Below are 20793 nucleotides of genomic sequence, written 5' to 3'. Positions count from 1 at the left end.
GAGACAAAATATCAGACCCAAGACCCAGTTGGGATGTCTATGCTGTGTAGTTACAGTTCCATCTGGAGAAACCTGTTCTAGTGCCAAAATAGGAGGACTGTGGCCACGGTTGCTTTGTCTGTGTAAATTAGCTTCAAAGAGTTTGGTGCTGATGTTGTTCCCAGGACCTGAGCTACTTTATCTCTGCCCAGTGGTGCACTGTGGACCAGCCAACAGAGAAATGTCTCTTTTGAGGACAAGAATCAATCCTGTATCTCCATCCCTCTGACCCTAATGTGGCAGCAGACCCTGACATCAGGTGTCTCCATCCGTGTGTCTTTACCTTTTTCTCCCCAAACGATATACTGGTCTCACGTTTTCCTCTCCTAGACACTTTGTGGAAACTTTGCCATTCTCATATGTAACAGCCCAGTGGAGTCACCCAAGAAGCAACAGACCTACATTCAGTTCCCCTCTTTGCCGGGGCAGACTGAAAGCSACTTATCATAGCTCCTAGGAGGGTACTGTAAACACCAGACTGCCAGATGTGTGAGTGTGGGAGCTCTCTTTTCACTTGGCCTGCTGATGTTGCACAGACAAGACACTGTTGGGGTGACAGCAGAAACATGCATGCCTCCGTGGTGGGACATGATGTCCTGGTGCTCATCACTGCTCCTCGGCGGGTGCCATCACACGGGGCTATAGAGTCAGGCTTATTCTTGTTCTGCCTATCTTTCTACTCCCATCACCTTCAAAGTTCACTATTTCCTATGCGGTGGAATGCCTTCAGTAAGAGGGTGAGGAGTATAAGCAGCGAACCACCTGAGTATAAATGCCTGTTTTTTCAGACCCTCTTTTGGGAGACAGATGTAGTCTCAAATCCCCTCAAGCAATGACAGGAATTGAATGCTGGTCCCCTCTGTGATCTAGCTGTGCTGTAATCACTGCACAAGGGCAGGGAGGGGAACCTCCTCTTCTGGCTGCCTTTTCAAAGGAAGCTGTGCAAACCACTGTATTTGATAAAGGCCCCTATTGTGTAGGTGTGTGTTAGGTGAAAAACATGAAACTGAAGGGGAGTTAGAGTGGGTTTCTGACTGCTGACTGGATTTGGGCGTGAGATGGAGCTCGTCAGTATTGTCAGAACTAAAGGTGCATCTGTGCACAGCCAGAAAGTCTTTTAGGCACTGAGGGAAGCTTGATGTAAAAAAATCTGTAAGTACTTCAGAGACTAGGAGCAGCTGAGCAAAGGTTTCAACACTGCACCCTAGGGCCTATGTTCTGCTCCCTGCAGACAACCAGCAGCTCTCTTTCAGATTGATCCTAAAGGGCCAGCATATGGTCTCAGAAGAAGTCTGTCTATAGGCTTAAGCAGAACAGAGCAGGCATAGTTCATTTCCTTCTCTACCTCTAGGAGCTCGTGAAGTCAGCGGAGACTCCAGTGGGGCCTGAGCTGAATAGGCTGGCAGAAGGATAGCAGAGATTAGCCCAGCGCATTACACCTGGAGTAGACAGATTCCTTTAGGGATGTGTGTGTAGGACAGTTTGGGGAAAACTGGATGAGAAACATACTGTGCACAACARCTCCAGGCACATTACACTGATGCCTGCTGCTTGGGCAGGATAAATGCAATTAGTTATACCTGCTGTGCTAATCCTGCAAATCCCATCCCAGCCAATTCAATGAAATTACATTCTATAACTCTCCCTTCGCTTCTTGCGTAGACATTCCTGTGCCTAATTCTGGGAGCTTAACCAGTGCATCGCTCTGCACACTGTTGCTGGAGGGGATCATAGCAGGAGTCATGCCCTCACATGTTCTGCTTTTTAAACTTCTAGCAGACACCATTCCTGTCTCAGAATGGCTCTGAGCTCCTGGAATTCCTGTCAAAGCCAGTTCAGTACCCTGATTAAATGAAAGTATATGTGATTAGCCAGCATCTCCCTTACATTCAGGGTAGGAGTCATTTCTTTCAGCATTAGCTGTCTAAAAAGTACATGCTCAAGCTACTCATCTACACTTGCTCTGTCTAGTCAACAARGAGAAATCATCACCTCCAAAATGATGGTGCCTATCCATGCCCCCCGTCTTATGACAAAATAAATTTCCCATTCTTCCCCTTGACTACAGAGGGGTCTTACAGAACTAGCTGAGGTTGGAAGTCTTATTTTGAGGGTCCCACTGCTATGTGAGGTGAATCCCATTCAAGTACACATAGTTTCCTCCATCTTTGTGAATGAATCTGAAAATATACCATGGCTGATACCTCTACTCAAGGGCTATTAGTAGTTCTGTGATGCTGCCCTCTGCTTCCTAAATTATCTCAGCTGTAAATCTCTCTGGAATTTGGTGGGTAGACTGTAAAATCATACAATCCTTCAGGYTGGAAGGGTCCTAAGGAGGTCTCTAGTCCAGTCTCCTGCTCCAGGCAGGGTCAGTTATGGGGTTAGACCAGGTTGTTCAGAGTTTTACCCAGTCAGGTCTTGAAAATCTCCAAGGTTGGAGACTACACAATGTCTCTGGGCAATCTGTTCCACTGCTTAATTTGCCTGAGAGTGAAAAATATTTTCCTCGTACTCTGTCTGGTTGTCCTTGTTCTCCTGCAGTGCATCATTGTGAGGATCCTGGCTCCATCTTCTAGATAACCTCCCTGAAGCTGCTGTGGAGGCTGCTGTGAGGTCCTCCCAAAGCCATCTTTTCTCCATGGTGAATAAACCCCACTCTCTCAACCTCTTCTCACAGGGCAAGTGCTCCAGCCCCCACCAGCATGGTGGCCCTCACTGAACTCATACRGGAGCAGGAGTTAATTAGTGTGCTTAAGCTCAGTCTGCAGGATATCACCCACATATCCCATTAGGAACTGCTCCAAGCCTGGACTCCCAGTAAGCCCACCCAGGCTGTTGGACTGTTGTAAAYACCACAAACCTCCTCCTTGGTCTCATGGAAGAGTTATGTGCGATGTGAGGAGGAACMCGGAGAACAGCAGCTGACAGGCCGGTTATCTAGGCAAGTATCTCCAAGTCAATTTTGTAAGACCTGTGTTTTCCCTCTCCAAAATTTTTGGGTGTGGAAAAGAAGGTCAAGTGCTCTCTCTGTGCTATGTGCCTCAGTTGTCAGAAACCATGACTTTGGCATGGAACAAGACAAAGCTTTGGGAGTGTTCTAGTGTCAGGTCTCTAAAATCATTAAGAAATGAAAAAAGAAGTGAGAAATGTACCTTGTGGGCCTCTCAAGGGATAGCAATGCCTAATCCAACTCCACCATAACTCAGCTGACTCCCAATCCCCTTGCTCACCAAACTGTACAGCCATATACATGAGAAAAGGATTACACACTGACATATTTTTTGTTGACTCTGGATATCTGTTGACTCTATTGACTCTGTTGTCTCTCAGATACTTGGAGACTGCTATTTATGGCAGGCTTCAACATGCATGGTATTTATCCTGTGTTTCGGCAAGGCTGATGTTTCTTCCTGCAACTGGTCTTATTACAGCGAATAGGAGTATTGTTTTTCTCCTTTTGTATTCAATACAAAACAGTGTGGTTCTGACATGACTGTGTTTAAAATGAGGCAAGCTCCAGCATCTGCATTTATCAAAGAAGCTGCAGTTTGTTCTAACTGCTAGATCTATAAACAGCCCAAAGAGCTGACTGCAGCCAGACTGCAAACAAGATGCCTGCGTGGCTATTGTTTCAATGTGGAGGCTACCTTGATTTTTCTAGGGGTGGTAAAGACAGCAAAAGTATTACACCTGCGTCTGCAGCCTCTCTGGACCGTTGCGCAGAGACGGAGTCATTGGAAGATCACAGTCACGCTGTCCTCCTTCCTATTCTGCTCTAGACCATCCTATCTCAGTCTTTGGTAACAAATTTGCACAGTTGCTCTTGTTGGAGGTATTTCTGTCTGCCCTGTAYATCTGTGTATGTCCCATTCTAGCTGGTGCAAAGAGGGAACAATGAATCTGGCTCCCCTGCTTGCCTACACAAACCACTTATCTGCAGAGGAAAAATTCCTCCCCTCCCCTCTTTCATTTGCTATTAAAGCAATCCCAGTCTAGGGTGTTAACAAGGACTGGATTTCCTCTTAGTTTACTTCCTTGACAAATGTGGGATTCCTCTACTGCCTTGGCATTAAGCACTTTTTAAAATGTAAATTTTTCAGCTGCAAGGAATCACATTAAAAAAATATTCAAAAAGCAACTGTCTAAATCAAAGACTAATTGGCTGCCAAATTATGGGTTTATGCAACTCCCTCATTGCAGCTTGTTTTGCTTTTTTACCAGCGGTAAGTAAAAAGCATCAGAAAACACACAAAACTTATTTTTGTTTTCCTTTCATAATAAAATATGTGATGTCAACTCACTCACTTTGAAAACTCTTCCTGCCTACAGTGAAAATTCTGTCCACCAAAAATGTCTGTCCTGTCTAAGGTTGCTTCCACAGGGAAGTGGAAATCACTCATGTGATCAAATCCTGACTATGGGGAAACTGAGGCACGGAGCATGTCTGGTCACCCAGCAAACTACTGGGTGAGTCAGAAATGGCAGGACGTTCTTCTAAGACCTTACCGTTGTGTCTTCCCACAGAATACTCAAAGAAGCAGCACTGACATCACTTCCTCCCACTGCTGTGGCAAGGGACATGAAAATTCAGTCTTTTTTACAGGGATTTTTTTGAAGTTCAAGCCCTCTGAGTGGGGCTGTTTGGGGAGTGAGTAGGCAGCTGAAAACTCTTGAAACCAAAGCACAGAATTTTGCTAACTTTATTGCTCAGGTCTGCATGGTGGCCTCAGTGTCACACCCAGAGAACTTAATGGGAGGAAGAAATTATTTCCTTGACAGATGTTCACACTCACACCGGTGAAATGCTGCAAACTATGACCCGTGAGGCATGAGGGTTAATGTTAGACCTGAGGTAGATTATATGGGGTCAGTCTTTTTGTGGCTGACCCAGTCCCAGTCTGGAATTTGGAGACAATCTCCCCAGGATGTAACAGGAGTCGGTTCACATTTTCCTTTCTTCTTTCTTTCTCTCTGTGACAGTTTCTTGTCCTGCCTCAAGCTCTATTCTTGCCAGCCTCTCAAAAACATCAGATGCAGAGACTACCTGGATGCAGCGATCTTCTTCTCTATGTGACCTTGCAAAGATGTTATTCCTCCCCGACTCCATGCCAGGAGTTTTATCTTAATCTGTTGTTAGAATCTCAGTATGTGAATTCATACTTGCAATGAAGAACAAGGACTTCAGGCAAATTACAGTGAAGCAGTGGGAGTTTCTAGTAAAACATTTGCCTTATTTCTTCAATGCTTACCTTTTCCTCTAAGTTTTCCCAGTGATCCATGTTAACAGGCTAACAAATCCATGGCGACTAGGGAACTGTACCCCCAACACTATGCTGCAGACTGATTACTGAGGAATTCCCATAAACTGTGGGAACAGAAATCTGATTCTCCTGCTGCAGCCACATAGTACTTCATTATAGGATTCAAAGGGGGAAAAAGTAGAATTTCCCTGTTTTTAGCAATATATGTCCTCTGTGAAGCAATTAGGATTTATCTAGTAAAGGGCCATGGTATGTCCRTAGATACACTAACCAGGGTAGGAACATACTTTCACATTTGAAATATACTCTCCAATATGCAACAGCTTGGAAAGAGAAGGGTACAAATATCATTCCAAGAGCTTTTCCAAACATACTGCATCTTTGCTCTGTCAAAAATAAACTGCAAAATGAAAAGATGAAGAATGAGCCTACCATTTTGTGTCCTCACCTCTTAAAATAAAAGAGTAGTTTTAAAACGCATAAAAATGTTCTGCCATGATGAATTACACATTTATAACCCTATTTAGTGAAGTATTTTACCTTTGTAATTTTCAAACTGTCATTTTGACAAAAAATATAGATGAGCAAGTTGGCCTTTCACATTTAATGTTTTCGTTCTTATTTGCAATTCACCAAGTTCAGCTTTGATTAAAGAAGTGGTATAAATGGAATGCATAATGGTCAGGACTTGAGGAACACATTACTCTGACACTGCAGGATAAGACTTTTTCTCTTTTTAGAAGCAGATTTGGCTTCTTCACCCGAGAAACTTCTTGAGCTTGGGCCCACACTGACCTTATTGTGTCCGAAATGCATCTTGCCTTGGACTCCAAATGTACAAGGAAAAAGACTCTTGATTTAAAAGGGAAGAGACAAAAGTCAGTGGCTAGATAAACATATTTATATACTCACACTTTCTTTTTAACAGAGTTCCAGGGAATGAATCATCCTATACAGTCCAACTTTAAGCCTGAGATGATGCATGGCTGCTGCAAATGATCTTGTGGCCAAGATCAGTGGTTAGAAAAGGTTCTGCTCTGGACATGGCATCTTCTGGCTAACAGGGGCTTCCACCAAGGCTTGTGTGGGTGCTCAGGCTAATGTGACCCTGAATCAACTCAGAGGAAAGATTTTTCTCCCCATCACTTGTCTGAGAGAGGCTGTAATATATTCAACGCCTTTTCTTTGAGAGCCTCAGTTATTCCAGTTTAGGTTACAATCTGTGTGTGTGGGGGGGAAGCAATCCACCAAAAAAGCTTGCTTTTTAGAAAGTTAAACAAATACATTAATATACACTGTTTTGGTAAAGACATTTTAAATATATGTTCTCTCCCCCATGTGTGACTCATTCTATTTATTATGTGCTGTATTACAGCTTCACGCTCAAAACATTTTGTTGGTTTCATAATGGAACAACTTTGTAGCAGTATTTACCAACTGAAAACAGTAAATCCAGACGATTCTTCTTTAAAGACCTGAAAATCACTTAGTGACCACTAAGGCAGGTACCTCTGGAATGAAGTAGACAGCCATTTGGCAGCTAATAGCAACATTACATGATTATTTAAGGATGTTACTACATTGGCAAACTACTGGTTTTACTCTGGACTTCTTCCCTTTGTTTAGTTCTATTCAATTAAATAGACCCCCTCAGAAAGGTCAGTGGCAGCAGAGTTTGCTTTAAGTTCAAAGCTTACCAGCTTGGATAAAAAGAATGTAAATAAATAACTGAAGAAGATGACAGATGTGAGAAACAGGAGATATGGAATTCAATTACGCTATTTGGACATGGTCCTGACTGAAGACATGATACATTTACATATCTCAAAGAGCCAATTTTGAGGACTGGGGGAGTGGTACACTAAAGCATTTATTCTTGTTTAATTTCTTTCTTTTGCAGCAGACCACTCTACAGCATCTTTGAGCCAGCAAAAGAGAATGTGAATACCTGACACCTGGCTTCCAGCTGCTGTTCCAGGGAATGCTAAAGTAGTTTATGCAAAGCTGAACAGTAGTAAGAGGAGAAATTGAACCCAGAATTTTAGATACTACTACCCTGGATTGTTTAAGAACCTTTCTATAGAGGTGGAAGCTGGAGGTTTGAGTTCGTTTTAAGAGGAACGCCAATATTCCTTTATCTGTGCTGGTGACAACTGGAGAAAAGCAGTGGCTCTTTCAGGTATTTTTTCTGTCAGTCTAAGTCTGAGAAAGCTTTCYCAGCCAAAACTATTTGTCAAATTAATGTTGAATTCATAAATTGTTTTGGAATGGATGAAATTGCTTTTTGGGCATATGAATAGTTCAYTCACAAAAAGAAAAATGTGCCCAGTTCCAGCTGATTATATTGGCAGAAATGCACCCAAATGTTGCTAGAAATGACTTCCCAGCTGAGGAAGTGTGACAAATCCCACACTTAACCTTAAACATGCATTTAAAAGCTTTCCTGAATGCAAACCATACTCTCCTTACTGGAAGTGCTGGGCCGAATTCTTCACTGCTTTATGTGCTGATGCAYGTCTGGGCAGGCTAAGTGCAAAGAGAACACAGTATGCAACATTTCCAGAAATATTTATCATGTCCCCACCTTTTTCCAGATGTGTGTATGCTGATGTAGATTTCTTTGGCAGCAGAGAAGCAAGTCCAGTTTTCTAAGAGACCTAATTTTTTACATCACTCTGTCTCATTCAGTTTGCCTGCAGAGATTGTTAAACAGAAAGTCTCAAGTGAGGTAAATGAAATCTTTTGCTAACTGTCCCTTTTCAAATTAGGGCAGTGAAGGTATTTAAGTCAAATATGACTCTTCTAGGCTGAGTGTGACACCTCTGCTGTACCTTTTCTTCCTTCATTGCCACTTATCCCACTTAACGGTGGCTTGATTAGCTGGCTAAGTGGAAATGCTGAACTGTAGCTGAAATTCTCTCTTTTCCTATCAGTTCTTGAAAGGCCAAAATGATAAATGGAATTCAAATCTCAAAACCTCACTTGCATCACAAATGTCAAACCCACYACTTAGTCTGGGTTCAGTGTTTCTTAAAATATATTTCCTGCCTGCTCTGTGTCTATCTTCCTGTGTGTCTGCATATTTGCACAGGCATGCGACAGTGCACATGTGTATATTTAAAGGTCAGCCTTTAAGGTTGTCTTGAATTTTAGGTGCAGGAAATACAGTGCATCTTATATATATCTTCAGCCCTCCTACTCATAAGTATTCAACAATATGGAAATCTGATAACTGAAGGTAAGAAGAGGAAAGCAACTAAGTATTTTGAAACCCCAGAGACTTAAGTGTTTTGTCCCTATGTAGACAACCTGGAATTTGTTTGAGTTTTCACTGAAAAAAAAAAAAAGTGCAAGCTAAGGCTGTAAAAGAATCATGTGTTCTTTTAAAGTCAGTGTGACCATATTATTACTTGTTTCATAGCATGAGGGGGCTGAGAGAAGAGTTCTGAAGTTGGTATGCTGGGCTGGGAGGAGCTCACTGAATAGTTGTTCCTTGGACAGGTCCTCTTTTTCTGACAAGAATTTGTGTTCAGGTAGAATTTGAAGATTTTGGACATCTATTTGTTACAATACTYTGATTAACTCTCTAGCAGATACAAAAGATATGCAGAAGGCTTAACAGGACATCAACTCCACTTGATCCTCCTATTGACTGTAGCTAAAAAGTCATTTCCATAAACAAAAACACCCCTCCACTTATGGAACAAACTGTTGACCTACAATAAAAGATCAAAAGATCATAGGTGGCATAATGTTTCTCTGGAGAAATCAAGAGAGATCATGGCCAAATGTCCCAAGGAACTTTTTGGTCCTGGGAATGAAAACACTCCTCATCATAAAGAAGGCAAAGACCCTTAAATAGTGCCAGCATATCTGATTTGGATGGAAATACATACCTGCCCCTGAATCTGTAATTGTTTTCAAGTTGAAGGCATGAGCAAGATCCAGTTGTCTGACATCTAAGAGAAATTAATATTACAAGAAGTACTAGTGTGCCCCGCCCTCTGTCTGTAGCTGCAAAATCTACCTTTCTCAACATTACAATGCCATCACATCTTACCGTTACAATTTTATCACCTTGTGTGCTGTGCACCTGTGATTTTTGGGCTTCTAATTGTATAAAGCTCATTCTGGTGAAAGGATCATGAGTGTTTTCAAGCACTTTATAATGAGGATGTCATTGCTTTTCATGGTGTTAACAAGATTACCATCATGTGTTCATGAATACTTAAGCACATTCAATAAAAAGGATGGGATGTGAAGAGGATGAGCTATTGCAGCTCAGAGGTTGTTAATTGTAAATTYCCCCTAACTTTTAAATTAATTGGAGGACAGCTACATCAAAGCACTGTTTCTCCAACTGGCTGCAGTCAGAAAACAAACATTTATTTTAAGGGACATTGCCATATTCTGCAGGTTTTCAATGTCGAGTATTAACTCAGAGTCCCAAAGTACATCTGGTCATAAGCTGTTTCTGCATTTGCTTGCTTTTGTCAGCTGATCAGACTCAGTGATCAGAGCTAGCAGAAACACTTTACTCAAAGTATTGCATCTGGGGAGGGTGTGATACAGGTCTGATGCTTTACAATACAGGCCATCAAACGTACAGCTTTGTTTCAAGGCAGGTCCATCTGTTTACTTGTTGATCCCYGTATTGAACTTCCTTCTGCCACTTAATTCGTTATTGTTACTTCTCTGGAATCTGCTCATTCACACTGCCTCATTTGGTTGGAAAGTTTCCATCACTGCACTGCTCCAGGGACACAGGATCCTGCTCTCAGAGTCACTGATGAGTAATGTACAAAGTGTAGCAACACATTAGCCTTCCTGAATACATAAACAGGTACAAAAAAGGGTCCAGAACTGAGTTCTGACCCAGAAGTCAAGTGATATTGACCAGTTCCTGTCAACACTAGTTATGACTACCCCTCTAGGGAGCAAATTCCTCTTGGAGCTAGCTGTCGTGGTCCAGCACCAGGGAGTGACTAAGAGCTAAACAGTGTAGGCAGTCAAGTATCCCATACTCAGGCTTGGTCTTTTCTTCAGTGGTGTGGACAAAGCCTCTGCCTCTGATTAAGAGTGATGTTCAGGCTGCCTACTTTGGTTCCTATCAATTGAAGCAGATCGTGAAAGTCTTTTTAGGACTACAACAGCTAGTGAACTATTCAACTCAGAGGACATCTTTGCGTGGTCAGCTGCGTAGCTCTCCAGACTTAACAGATTATAAAGACCAGGGGCACAATTCAGTTGCCCAGCTGTAGGCATATAGTCTTTGAGATGCTACAGGGAATCAAATCATCCATATAGGGTGGGCAGATAGCATATACTTAAGGTCTGTATGCTTCTGGACTTGCTGCCAGAGGCCTGGTAGGCTATCCTGGCAGTCTTCTGTAGGTCTGGTGGCATTTCTGTCAGCCTTACAACTGAAATGCACTGCTTGTGTAATAAATTATTGTTTCTATGATATTGGGATAGTTCTCAGAGGGCCCAGTTTTTAACTGGGATGCTGAGATGTCTCTAGCACTCAGATGCCTTCTTTTAAGCATCTTTCATGAAGATGAAGAGTCTTAAATTCTGCTGGAAAATGCATTTTCTATTCAATATTACATATTAGAGGAAGCAGAGACAAGGAGTTCCTATCCATTGTAGAGCTCTGGCCACTTAATTATGGTTTCATGCTCCTTTTTTATTTTAGTTCCTTTTGTTCCCTGAAGTCTTGCTTCTCAGCTGTGTGGTGGCTCATTGTGGGCAAGAGGAAAGGCAAATGGTCTCACCCCTTCTCAGCCTGCTGTATCAGTCAGCGGTCAGGATGCTCTTCTAGAAGGTAGAAAAGGTGGCTGTGAATCTTCTTTGGCTGAACAGTAAATTGAAACTAGGTTCCTGTGTGATTGCTAAAATGATCAGATCATTGAACAAAAGGTTGCCACATGACTAGTGATGCTTGTTTGGTATCAGAGAGTGTTAGTCATGTTCTCTCCAAGTATACTTAATTTGCTATTGAGCAGTGTGTTGGAAGACACATTGAGCTTGTTGTGCCCCTACATACTGTGTTAAATTTAAACCTTTGCAAGTCTCAGTTAATATAAGCTTATCTGTAATCATCTCAGAGACAAGTCTTTCACATGACACTCCTTTTGATGCAGGGGAATACCACCTCTAAACCACTTAACTGCTCTCTCAGTCAGGGTGGGTGTCAATTTGAAGTGGCCACCTGGAAAGGACACGTCTTCTGAAGTTCTGTGTTTCGTCCCTAAACTGATGCCTCTGACATTTATATTTACACTTATAAGAATGAAAACATCAGACTCCAATAAGCTGCCATTTAGTCTTAGTTACCACTAAGCTATGATGGCCAGTGGTTGGTCTAAAGGAAACAACTTGTTACACTGGTGGTACTGCACAAGTTGGGTTCTCCTTGTTTGCCTTTCATGAGTAGAGTGAAACAACATAGGAGGAAAGCTTTGCAATTAATGTGATCGAGTTATACAATGTAAGCCTCTGACAAATTAAAACAGACTCTGTTACAAACAGGCTTTGTACATATTTTCTCCTAAAGTTGACATGAAAATACACTTTTAATCAGAAACCCAAAGAACAAAATTCTTTCATATTATTATTGCACTATGTCTTTTTTATCTTTTTTATCCACCTTTTTACACTGTGCTGAGCCTCTAGTATCATAATCGAACTGAACTGATATTTTTCATTAAACACAGTGTATCCTTTCTGTGTCCCTCCTCAGATCCCTTTGAAATTCCCAGAAGTAGCAATCTGATTTGCTTCCTTGTCAAAGCTTCCTTCTTGAGAGGACAGTAAAAATATGTGTGATTGTTTTAAACCTTAGTTGAGGTAAATGCAATGTTCAATAACTTCATCAAATAAAGCCTGAATTTTATGGTACAAATGCCAGTCTTCACGGTTCAGTGAACTTTTTCAAATAGTACACAGCCTGCCTATATCAAATTTGTAGAAAGGGATTGATTTTGTTGTTGTTGTTGGAATAAGGCCATTTCAGCCTTGTTGCATGCTTTCCTGAAATAATAATGCTACATTAAAAGGTAAATGATAAATAGATTACTGTTTTTAAGGATTATTCAGAATGTTAACAACAAATATGACAGACTTTCTGCTGTAAGCTTAAATGGCAAGTCTCAACCTGATTATTAAAGTTCTGTTTTCCACAGCCATGTAAGGATTATAGGGCAAGCATTTCTGTCTGGTAGACAGAAGCATTGTGCTTTCAACTATAACCTTAGACTGTTAAGATTATTATTTTTCCCATCTATTTCCTTAGTTTTATGGTAGTATTGATAGGATAGCTATGAGAAACTGCAAAACGCTTCCTGTGCATAGCTAATGTTACCAGCTATGATAGCAGGAGAATATGCGATGAAAGCAGACACATTTAGAACAYTATCCATTTCTGGATGATAGTCAGTGACAGGACAAGTGGTAGCTGTTTAATGAATTATTTTGAAACCTGTATAATGCAATGAATTACTCTCAGATTTTTCTATCCATGTTTTCTGAGGCCATTTATAAGTAGATATTTTTTTCCTTTATTTGTTTGCTTTTATCTGTAGTTGGATGATGAAAGGACTACCTTTAGCATACACAGGCAGCATCACTTTTAAAAGCATCTAAAATGCAAATATACCTAAAATTTGGGTTAGGAAGTATGCAGTAACAGCTCCTTAACTGGTGTTAATGAACAGAAATCTATAAAAGTCACTGGTGTAGTGCTAACGCATACAGGCTGAGTCCATATCTGTCCTTAAGTCCCTGTCAAAGCAATACATGATCAAAGCCTTCTTTGTTCTTTCTCCAAAATAATTAGTAATCTAACATTCAGTTCTAATTGGTTTATCCTAATGTCCTTTTTGTCAGTGCCTTTTTGTGGCACTGGCAATTTTAAATGACATGGATCTTGGGATTTYGCAGGCAAAATTTATGCCAATAATAATTAGATCTTACTGAGGCCTGTAGGAGCTAGGACCTAAGGAGGGATATGTTCACCTAATTAAGACACCAGCAAGATTATCTGTACCTGAACCCTAATGACATGGTATCAGGTAGTCTTGYGACATGTAGTTATCTAAGCAGAATGGCACAAATGAAACTTATTTGCATTAGTGCAGGAAGGGCCAAACAACAGACAGATTAAATTTAAACCTATAAGACAATAAGAAAAAAATTTACGAGATAGTCATAATTCAGCACTGCTTCTGTGAAAAAAATGCCAGTATGGATAGAGTGGAAAAAATACCTGCAATTTGGGGAAGTCTATACACAGATGTTTTTACTACCTCCTACTTGGAGGTAGTAACTCTGGGCTAAAACTAACAGGTACATTGGGGAATGGGTTACATACCTTGTAGAGAAAAATATAATGGACAAAGAGATTTTTTCTTCTCCTTACTCTTAATTTGCCATGAATTTCCCCAAACACATGGCATTATCGGGCGAATTATCTGAAACCTTTGCTTATCATGGTATCAACACATTCTCATTGTTCCCTTGCTCTCTTGCACGGCTTTGAATCCGGCTGCTATCTGTAATGTAGTCTTTGGGATGGAGATTCATTTTTCTATTTGCCTCCAGGAACTGTAACAGTGAGTCCTCGGTCCATGAGTTTGCACTTTGGTAATACAAAGAATCAGTCAAGCAGAGTCAGACAAGTAAGATGAACTGAGCAACAACAACTGAAGAAGTCCAGGTTGCTGAACTCAGGCTTCATGGTTTAGATTTTAAACAGATTAGTCCATTGAATCCTGCTACACGTCTATAGGATATGAGAACCTAATGCCCTTAGACAGCTTTGAAAAGCCCAGTCTTAGGATATGCTTAGTATAGTGGGAATGTGATTTTTCCAGTTATGTATCCATTAAGTCCTTGCAACCTTGTTATCCAAGTCTTGACAGGTAATTGATGCTGACCTGCTCAGAAAAGTAACCTGAAAGGGAAACTAAGCCAGTAGTAGATACAAGACGTCAAGAAACAGGTAGATAAATATTAGGGAGTTAGAGGAAGCACTTCGTTAAAAACACAGTTTTCAGGCAAGATTAGAAGTAAATTACAGAGTCAACCTGCCTCTAGGTTTGTTGGGAGCAAGGTCCATGTATTGAAATCTCCTGGATATGGTTGTCATCAACTGTAAAATAAAATGTACGATGAAGGCTTCTGTGGTTAGGCTTTTTTTTGGCTGAAATAAACAGGAGAAAAAAAAAAGATGGGAAAACTTAAAGAAAGGAATGGAATAGGGCAAAAAGAACTGGTTAATACTGGTTAAAACAGTAGGAAACTGAACTTTGACCCATTGCGGAAGGTTGAAGAGTGAAGCTTGGATTGCGCAATAGAGTGTTTAACATTATTCTGTGCATCAACATTTTGATTTCATATTTATTTGATAAATAATGCAGTGAGAATGGGAAAAGGTACATATGAAACTTCTCTGTCATTGATTGTAACAGTGGGAAGGAATAAAGTAGCAGTGCCTGGAATGTCAGTTGTCACACATACTAACAATTATACAGAAAAAAACCCTCACACAGCAAAATGCAAAATTGTCCCCTTACAGGTAACCCTATTGTTGTACTAGAAAGACTTTAAAAAAATACATTCCATTTGCACGTACTGCAAAATGAGAACTGTATTTTTAGTCTGTTTATTCTGTTGATGTTAGAGTTGGGCATTCTCAAACCTAATGCAAATGAAGGATGACCCTCAAACTAGGTCAGAATTTGGGATCCTTTTGTGTGTGTGTGTGTGTGTATAAATATAGTGGAAAGAACAGCTGAATATCTGTAGTTCATCCAAGTCCCTGGGAGGAATCTCACCAGAGACATGCAGTCTGATCTACCGGAACAAATCAAGAACACCTTCCCTGGCCCCAGCTGACCCTCTTCTTTCCAAGTGCCTTTACTCCCTCCTTTTTGGTGGGCCTTGTAGCTTGTTTTCTGAATGAAAGCAGCCAGTGTTGTAAGAGACCAAATAATTACATGCATAATCAATATAATGAGGAAACCATCTTTAAAAAATATGAAGAAACACCCTTAGGTGTTTAACACTCTTAGGTGCATAAATAGGAGTAAGGTGAAGATTAGGTCCAGTTTAATCAAAAGCATATTTGCCATGTTGTTTTCACAATATACGTTGCTAACAGGAGTTAGAATAGCTAATGATATGCCCTCTTTGCAAGGTAAAGAGGCTGATTGTTGCTTTTGGCTTTTATTACAGCTGGCAATCTGATTCAATGAGCAATCAGATGTAGTATGTGTAATTTTATTATTTATTGCTTTGCTCACTATTCGCTTTACAATTTGGCTTTAGAGAGCTATTGTTTCAAATTATTTGGTTCAGTGCTGCAATTAGACATTTGATAGTCTCCTAAGTAATGCTTTCTTCTGCCACGTGGTAATTCTTGAAGAATGATGCCATTCTCCCCATCGAGACAAAGCTGCCTAGCATTGTGCATTCTGTTTTATCCAAATCCAGACTGGCTATTTGAATTACTACAGCTCCTGAACTTCTGTAGCTTCAGCTGTTTACTCACCTGTAATAAAACTATCAGAACTAAGAAGGCTCTGAAAGCTGTTCTGATTAACAGGCTCGATGACTTGTGGAGTGCACTACCGCTATGGCAAGGTTATGTGGGAATAAACAAGCTTAGTAGCCTTGGTGTCCCACCAATATGAAGGAGAAAAAAAGAGTTACTTTGACTCATTTGTGCTGGAGTGGGATCTGGAACAGCAAGTTGGATTTTTGTTATGTGTTCTTTGCATGAGATAGCACTGGAGGGAATATAGAGTAAGTTCTATCAGATAACTGAGGACTCAGGTTGTTTAAAGGCTTTCATAGGAGACAGACAGACTATAAAGCAAAAAGCAATATTCAGATCTTGTTAGACTGCTGCCTGTTTCCATTTTTGCTGCAGTCTTTGACCCAAATCTGAAAAAAAATGTTGTCAGGTTCTGTTTTTGTTGCAATTTTTTTCCTCAGTAATGAAATATCAACATTTTCATGCTTTGTACACTACATGAAATATAATATTTTGCTGGAATCCTTTGACCTTTTCAAAAACCCGTATTTTGATTGTCTGGCAATTCTGCTATTTCCCTGCAGGTTAGAGAGGAAAACTGTTTTGTGGAGGAGGTGAATTTACAATGGCATTGCATTCGGTTCTGTGGCAGGTATTCAGAAACTGACTGGATACTCTATTGGATATAGGGATGCTGGTGATTTGTAATGATTAGTCCTGCAAAACACAGTGCCCTGGACAGATTTTTTTTTTTTTTCTGTGTGTTACTGTAATAGGATCTGCTCTAATAGAAAAAAACCCTCCTCAGAATATGTCCAGTTACCCAGGATGAAACTTCAGCCAGGCCTCCAGGAATGATACCCAATTCTGTCTTGCACCTGAAGTCATCTTCTTTTTTCCCAACAACACTGATAAACACCACTTTTCTCTCCAGCGCTGAAGCTCCAGGCTAAAAAAATCCCCTGCATACTGTTTCATGAAAGATGTCAGGGTTTTGAAAACTGTTTTCTTTTTGTATCAGAATGAAAACCCAACCTTTTAAAATGCTTTATGAAAAAGAAAAAGTCAGATATTGTATCCTCTATGCAGATATAAGATAGGCAAGACACACATGCCAGGCTGAAACAAGGAGAACTAGAGCTAAGCCAAAAATTTTATCAGCCCAAGTGAGAGTGGTGAATATTACCTTAATGCTGCTGGCAGCAAACTTCACCCTGCCCAGGACTTCCACTTAGAGGTTAGGAAAAGGAAATGGTTAGGAATTGACAGACTGACACAATGACTGGAAAAGTAAAAATGTTTTTGCTAAAAAATTTCTGCCCAACCCCACTCATAAGGGCAATGATTCTTGGAGTTCTACCTGCCACTCAGCTCTCTGCATTGGCTAATTCTGCCAGGTCAAACCAATAAGTTCTGTCTGTTTTTGAAGCTCTACAGCTACCTCTCTGGTCTGTAGCAAAGCTACTTGTGACTGTGAAGAGTCCAACATTTAATCTTCCTTTGCAGCCTCTTGCTTCCACCTGTTTCACTTCAGCCTAATGACACAACAAAAATAATGTTTCCTGTCATCTATTACAGTCTTTTTATACACCTGTCTGGGTCTTCTCATTGGTTTCCCCTGCAGCCTTTCCCTTTCCATCCTTCTTCACTCCGATTTGTTTCATGCTGTCTTCTAAACTGAAGTGTTCTCTCTTCATGTGGCCAGCATCTTTTTTAAAATTTCTCCTTAAAATCATCTTATTTTCCTTTTCCCTCTCAGAACTGTGCATATCTTGTTCTCATATTTATTGTTAAGGCCTGCTTCAAGTCTGTGGAAAATCTTCCTTTGAACATAGGCTTCTGACTTAAGTCCCTTGGGCTTTATTTGCCTTCTGGTAGAGTGTGATGTAAACAGCAGCAGAAACATAATAATCACAATGCTCTCAAAGTACAAATAATAGGGTTGTTTTTCAAATGTCCATAAGTTGTGGGAGATAGCAAAACACTCGTATCACCTTTATGGTGCTCAGCTCCAGATGGAATATAGCTTTCAGACCTTTAATGTTAACAGTGCCAACCTCAACACAACCTCCTGGGGATGAATTTCTTCTTAGCTACACTATGTGATTTAATCTGCCACCACACAATTTTTGAATAATAATTTTTTTGCCTAGTTATTTTCACATTTGACTTAAACCTTTCTTATACTGTAAAGAAAATAACTTTGATTTAGAAAGTTAGATTGTAATTTAACATTTGCTTCTTCATTCCTTGAGCAGTTCAGTTGTATAACATGTTGTCTTATTTTATCCACCTGATTCTTCCCTCCCATCCATCAGCTTACAGTAAAGCTATTCACACAAGTGGAAGTTTCTCTTCTTATTCTAGTTATGGAAAGATAGAAGGTTTTCAGGATAACATGCTGTCTCACAGAAAAYCTATTTTAATGATAGTATTAGTTATAAGAAAATGACTGATCTTAGAAACTACATAACAAAATTTTCTACAGTTATATTGGGTCCTTTGTTAGATTTGACTATATTGCATTATTGCAGGGATGAAAGATAATCGCACAGATAGTTTCTCTAGAAATGGGTGTACATTTGTGAACTTCAGTTCTAAACTGCCTTGACTTTATTCAAGGTAAAATCCAGTACTGTGGGTTAGGACTGCCTAGGAGATATTTATGTACTATATAATTTTTTGAACAAATTATTCAAGATTTGAGCTTGCAGAGTGCAAAAATGTGACTGCAATCTTGTCCTGATGCAAAAACCCACTAGCATAATCCTTCATGGAATAAGGGAACAATTTGCAGTAGACACCTTCTAAGATTTTGTCATATATTGTTTTTACATGAACTATTATGAACCTTTTCTTGTGTAAAAATGCATATTGAATATTGGTCATGAAACGAACATTCTGGGTTTTCTTGCAGGGACTCGTTGTGGGATCAGATTCCATGGGGTCATATAGAATTGTGTCCCTCCCTCCCTCTGGAAAGAAATGTAGAATGAAGATTTTTCTTGCTAAGTCATGCTACATCTGAACCTAGTATTCAAAAGAAAAGTATTCCTCTAAGTCCTGCTATTATTGCCTGCCCTCTTTCTAACGTTTGTAGAGGTTCTGTAAAAGGAAGACGTGTGACAGATGTAGTCAATAAAAGAGAAATAGTCTATCCTGAGAAATTGCATAGCAAACCTCTGTTTCCAGAGCTTGGACTTAGTTGATGCTCCATGGAGGAGTGCTAACAAGCTCCATTGCTTTAGTAACTTTCTAAAGATCAACTTGGATACTAGTTTTAAAGGGAAAAGAATAAATCCTTCCTTTTGTAACTTCACTGAAGTCTTTTATAATTATACCAGATAGGCAACTGATCCAATATCTACAACAGAATTAAAAAAAAAATAAGTAATTGATAATGTTCAGCACAAAATTATATGAATTTCAAACTCCAATCGTAATTAGAATAGATTCATATGTGAGTTTGAGCCTTGATTCTGTTACGGTATTTCGGCAGACAAATGGATTTCCTCAGAAGATCAGATTTCTTGAGTCTATACCTTGGCACAAATGAATCTTTGATTTACTGAATATTTCATAGATATATTTTCTTTATTTTTCTGGAGACTCATTTTCAGGTCTTTATACTCTTAAAACTCCTGTTGCATTTTGCAGAGATTTTGCCAGAGCCACTATTGACTGAGGTCTTCAGATTTTACCCTCAGCCTGTGTTTAATTAGTAGAATCAAACTGCTGCAAGGCTTAATACAGAACTGTAGTTATATGCCCCCCCTTTTTATTTTTTTATTTTTAAACTTCATTTTCTGAGAAACACTTGGACAATGAAGGTCTGATCACAGGTGAGGGACAGCTCAGGCTGGAAGGATGAGATAATAGAGAATAGCAACAACAAAAAATTCCCCTCCAGAACCTACTCTGCCTCTTCAACTTCTATTCTGTCCAGAGGAGCTATAAAACTGGAGAAAGGTGACTAATAGATTTGAGAGCCATCAGAAATATAAATTATAGCTAGACATTTCCTATCAGCATCCCATGCAGTTAATGATAAACAGTCAATGAGATGTATGCACTTCTAGCATTTTTATAATGAATCTATTGCTTCCATGACAGTTTACTGTCAAACATTATGCTTAGGAATTTATAACTGTTAATACCGTTTTAATAGATGGTCTAGATATGTTACAATCTATTTTTTTCTTTTTATGAGCGTGACACTGTCAACTGTACCTTACCTAATGAAGTCTAAATGGCCCTGCAAACACACACACACAGACGCAGACACACACACACACACACACACAGAGATTCTTTTCTCCTTTCTTTTTCTTTCTTTTTCTTTTTCTTTTTCTTTTTCCTTTCTTCTCTCCCTTCCCTTTCCCTTTCCTTTTCCTTTCCCTTTTCCTTTTCCCTTTTCTCTTCCTTTTCCTTTTTTCTCCTTCTCCTTCTCCTCACATTTTCCTTCTCCTTTTCCTTCTCCTTTTCCTTCTCCTTCTCCTTTTCCTTCTCCTTTTCTTTTCCTTCTCCTTTTCCTTTTTCTTCTCTTTTTCCTTCTCCTCCTCCTCTTCCTTCTCCTTCTCCTTCTCTTTCCCTCCCTCCCTCCCTTCCTTTCTTGCCTGCCTGCCTGCCTCCCTTGCTGCCTGCCTGCCTGTCTGCCTGCCTTCCACTGTTAATCTTAAGAATCATTTCCTTAGAATCTAACAGTTCAGTGGTTTAGAGGAAATAATAATAAAAAAAGGATTGATACAAACAGGATTGTTTAAACTGTGTAATTCCATAAAAGAGGATCACCTCTGTACTTACTGCCTGATTTATTATTGATTTTCATACCAGTTCTTTGTGAGTTTACAATATTATATGCTAGATGCCTTCAAAAGCATTGCAATGGTGACTGCTCTGCAGGCCTGATTCCTCCACACCGTTTCAGCATTTTTTGCCCAGTACCAAGTGATC

Source organism: Apteryx rowi, unplaced genomic scaffold, assembly GCF_003343035.1.
Source record: "Apteryx rowi isolate R43461 unplaced genomic scaffold, aptRow1 scaffold_150, whole genome shotgun sequence".
Taxonomy (NCBI): Eukaryota; Metazoa; Chordata; class Aves; order Apterygiformes; family Apterygidae; genus Apteryx; species Apteryx rowi.
This window is presented reverse-complemented; position numbering follows the sequence as displayed.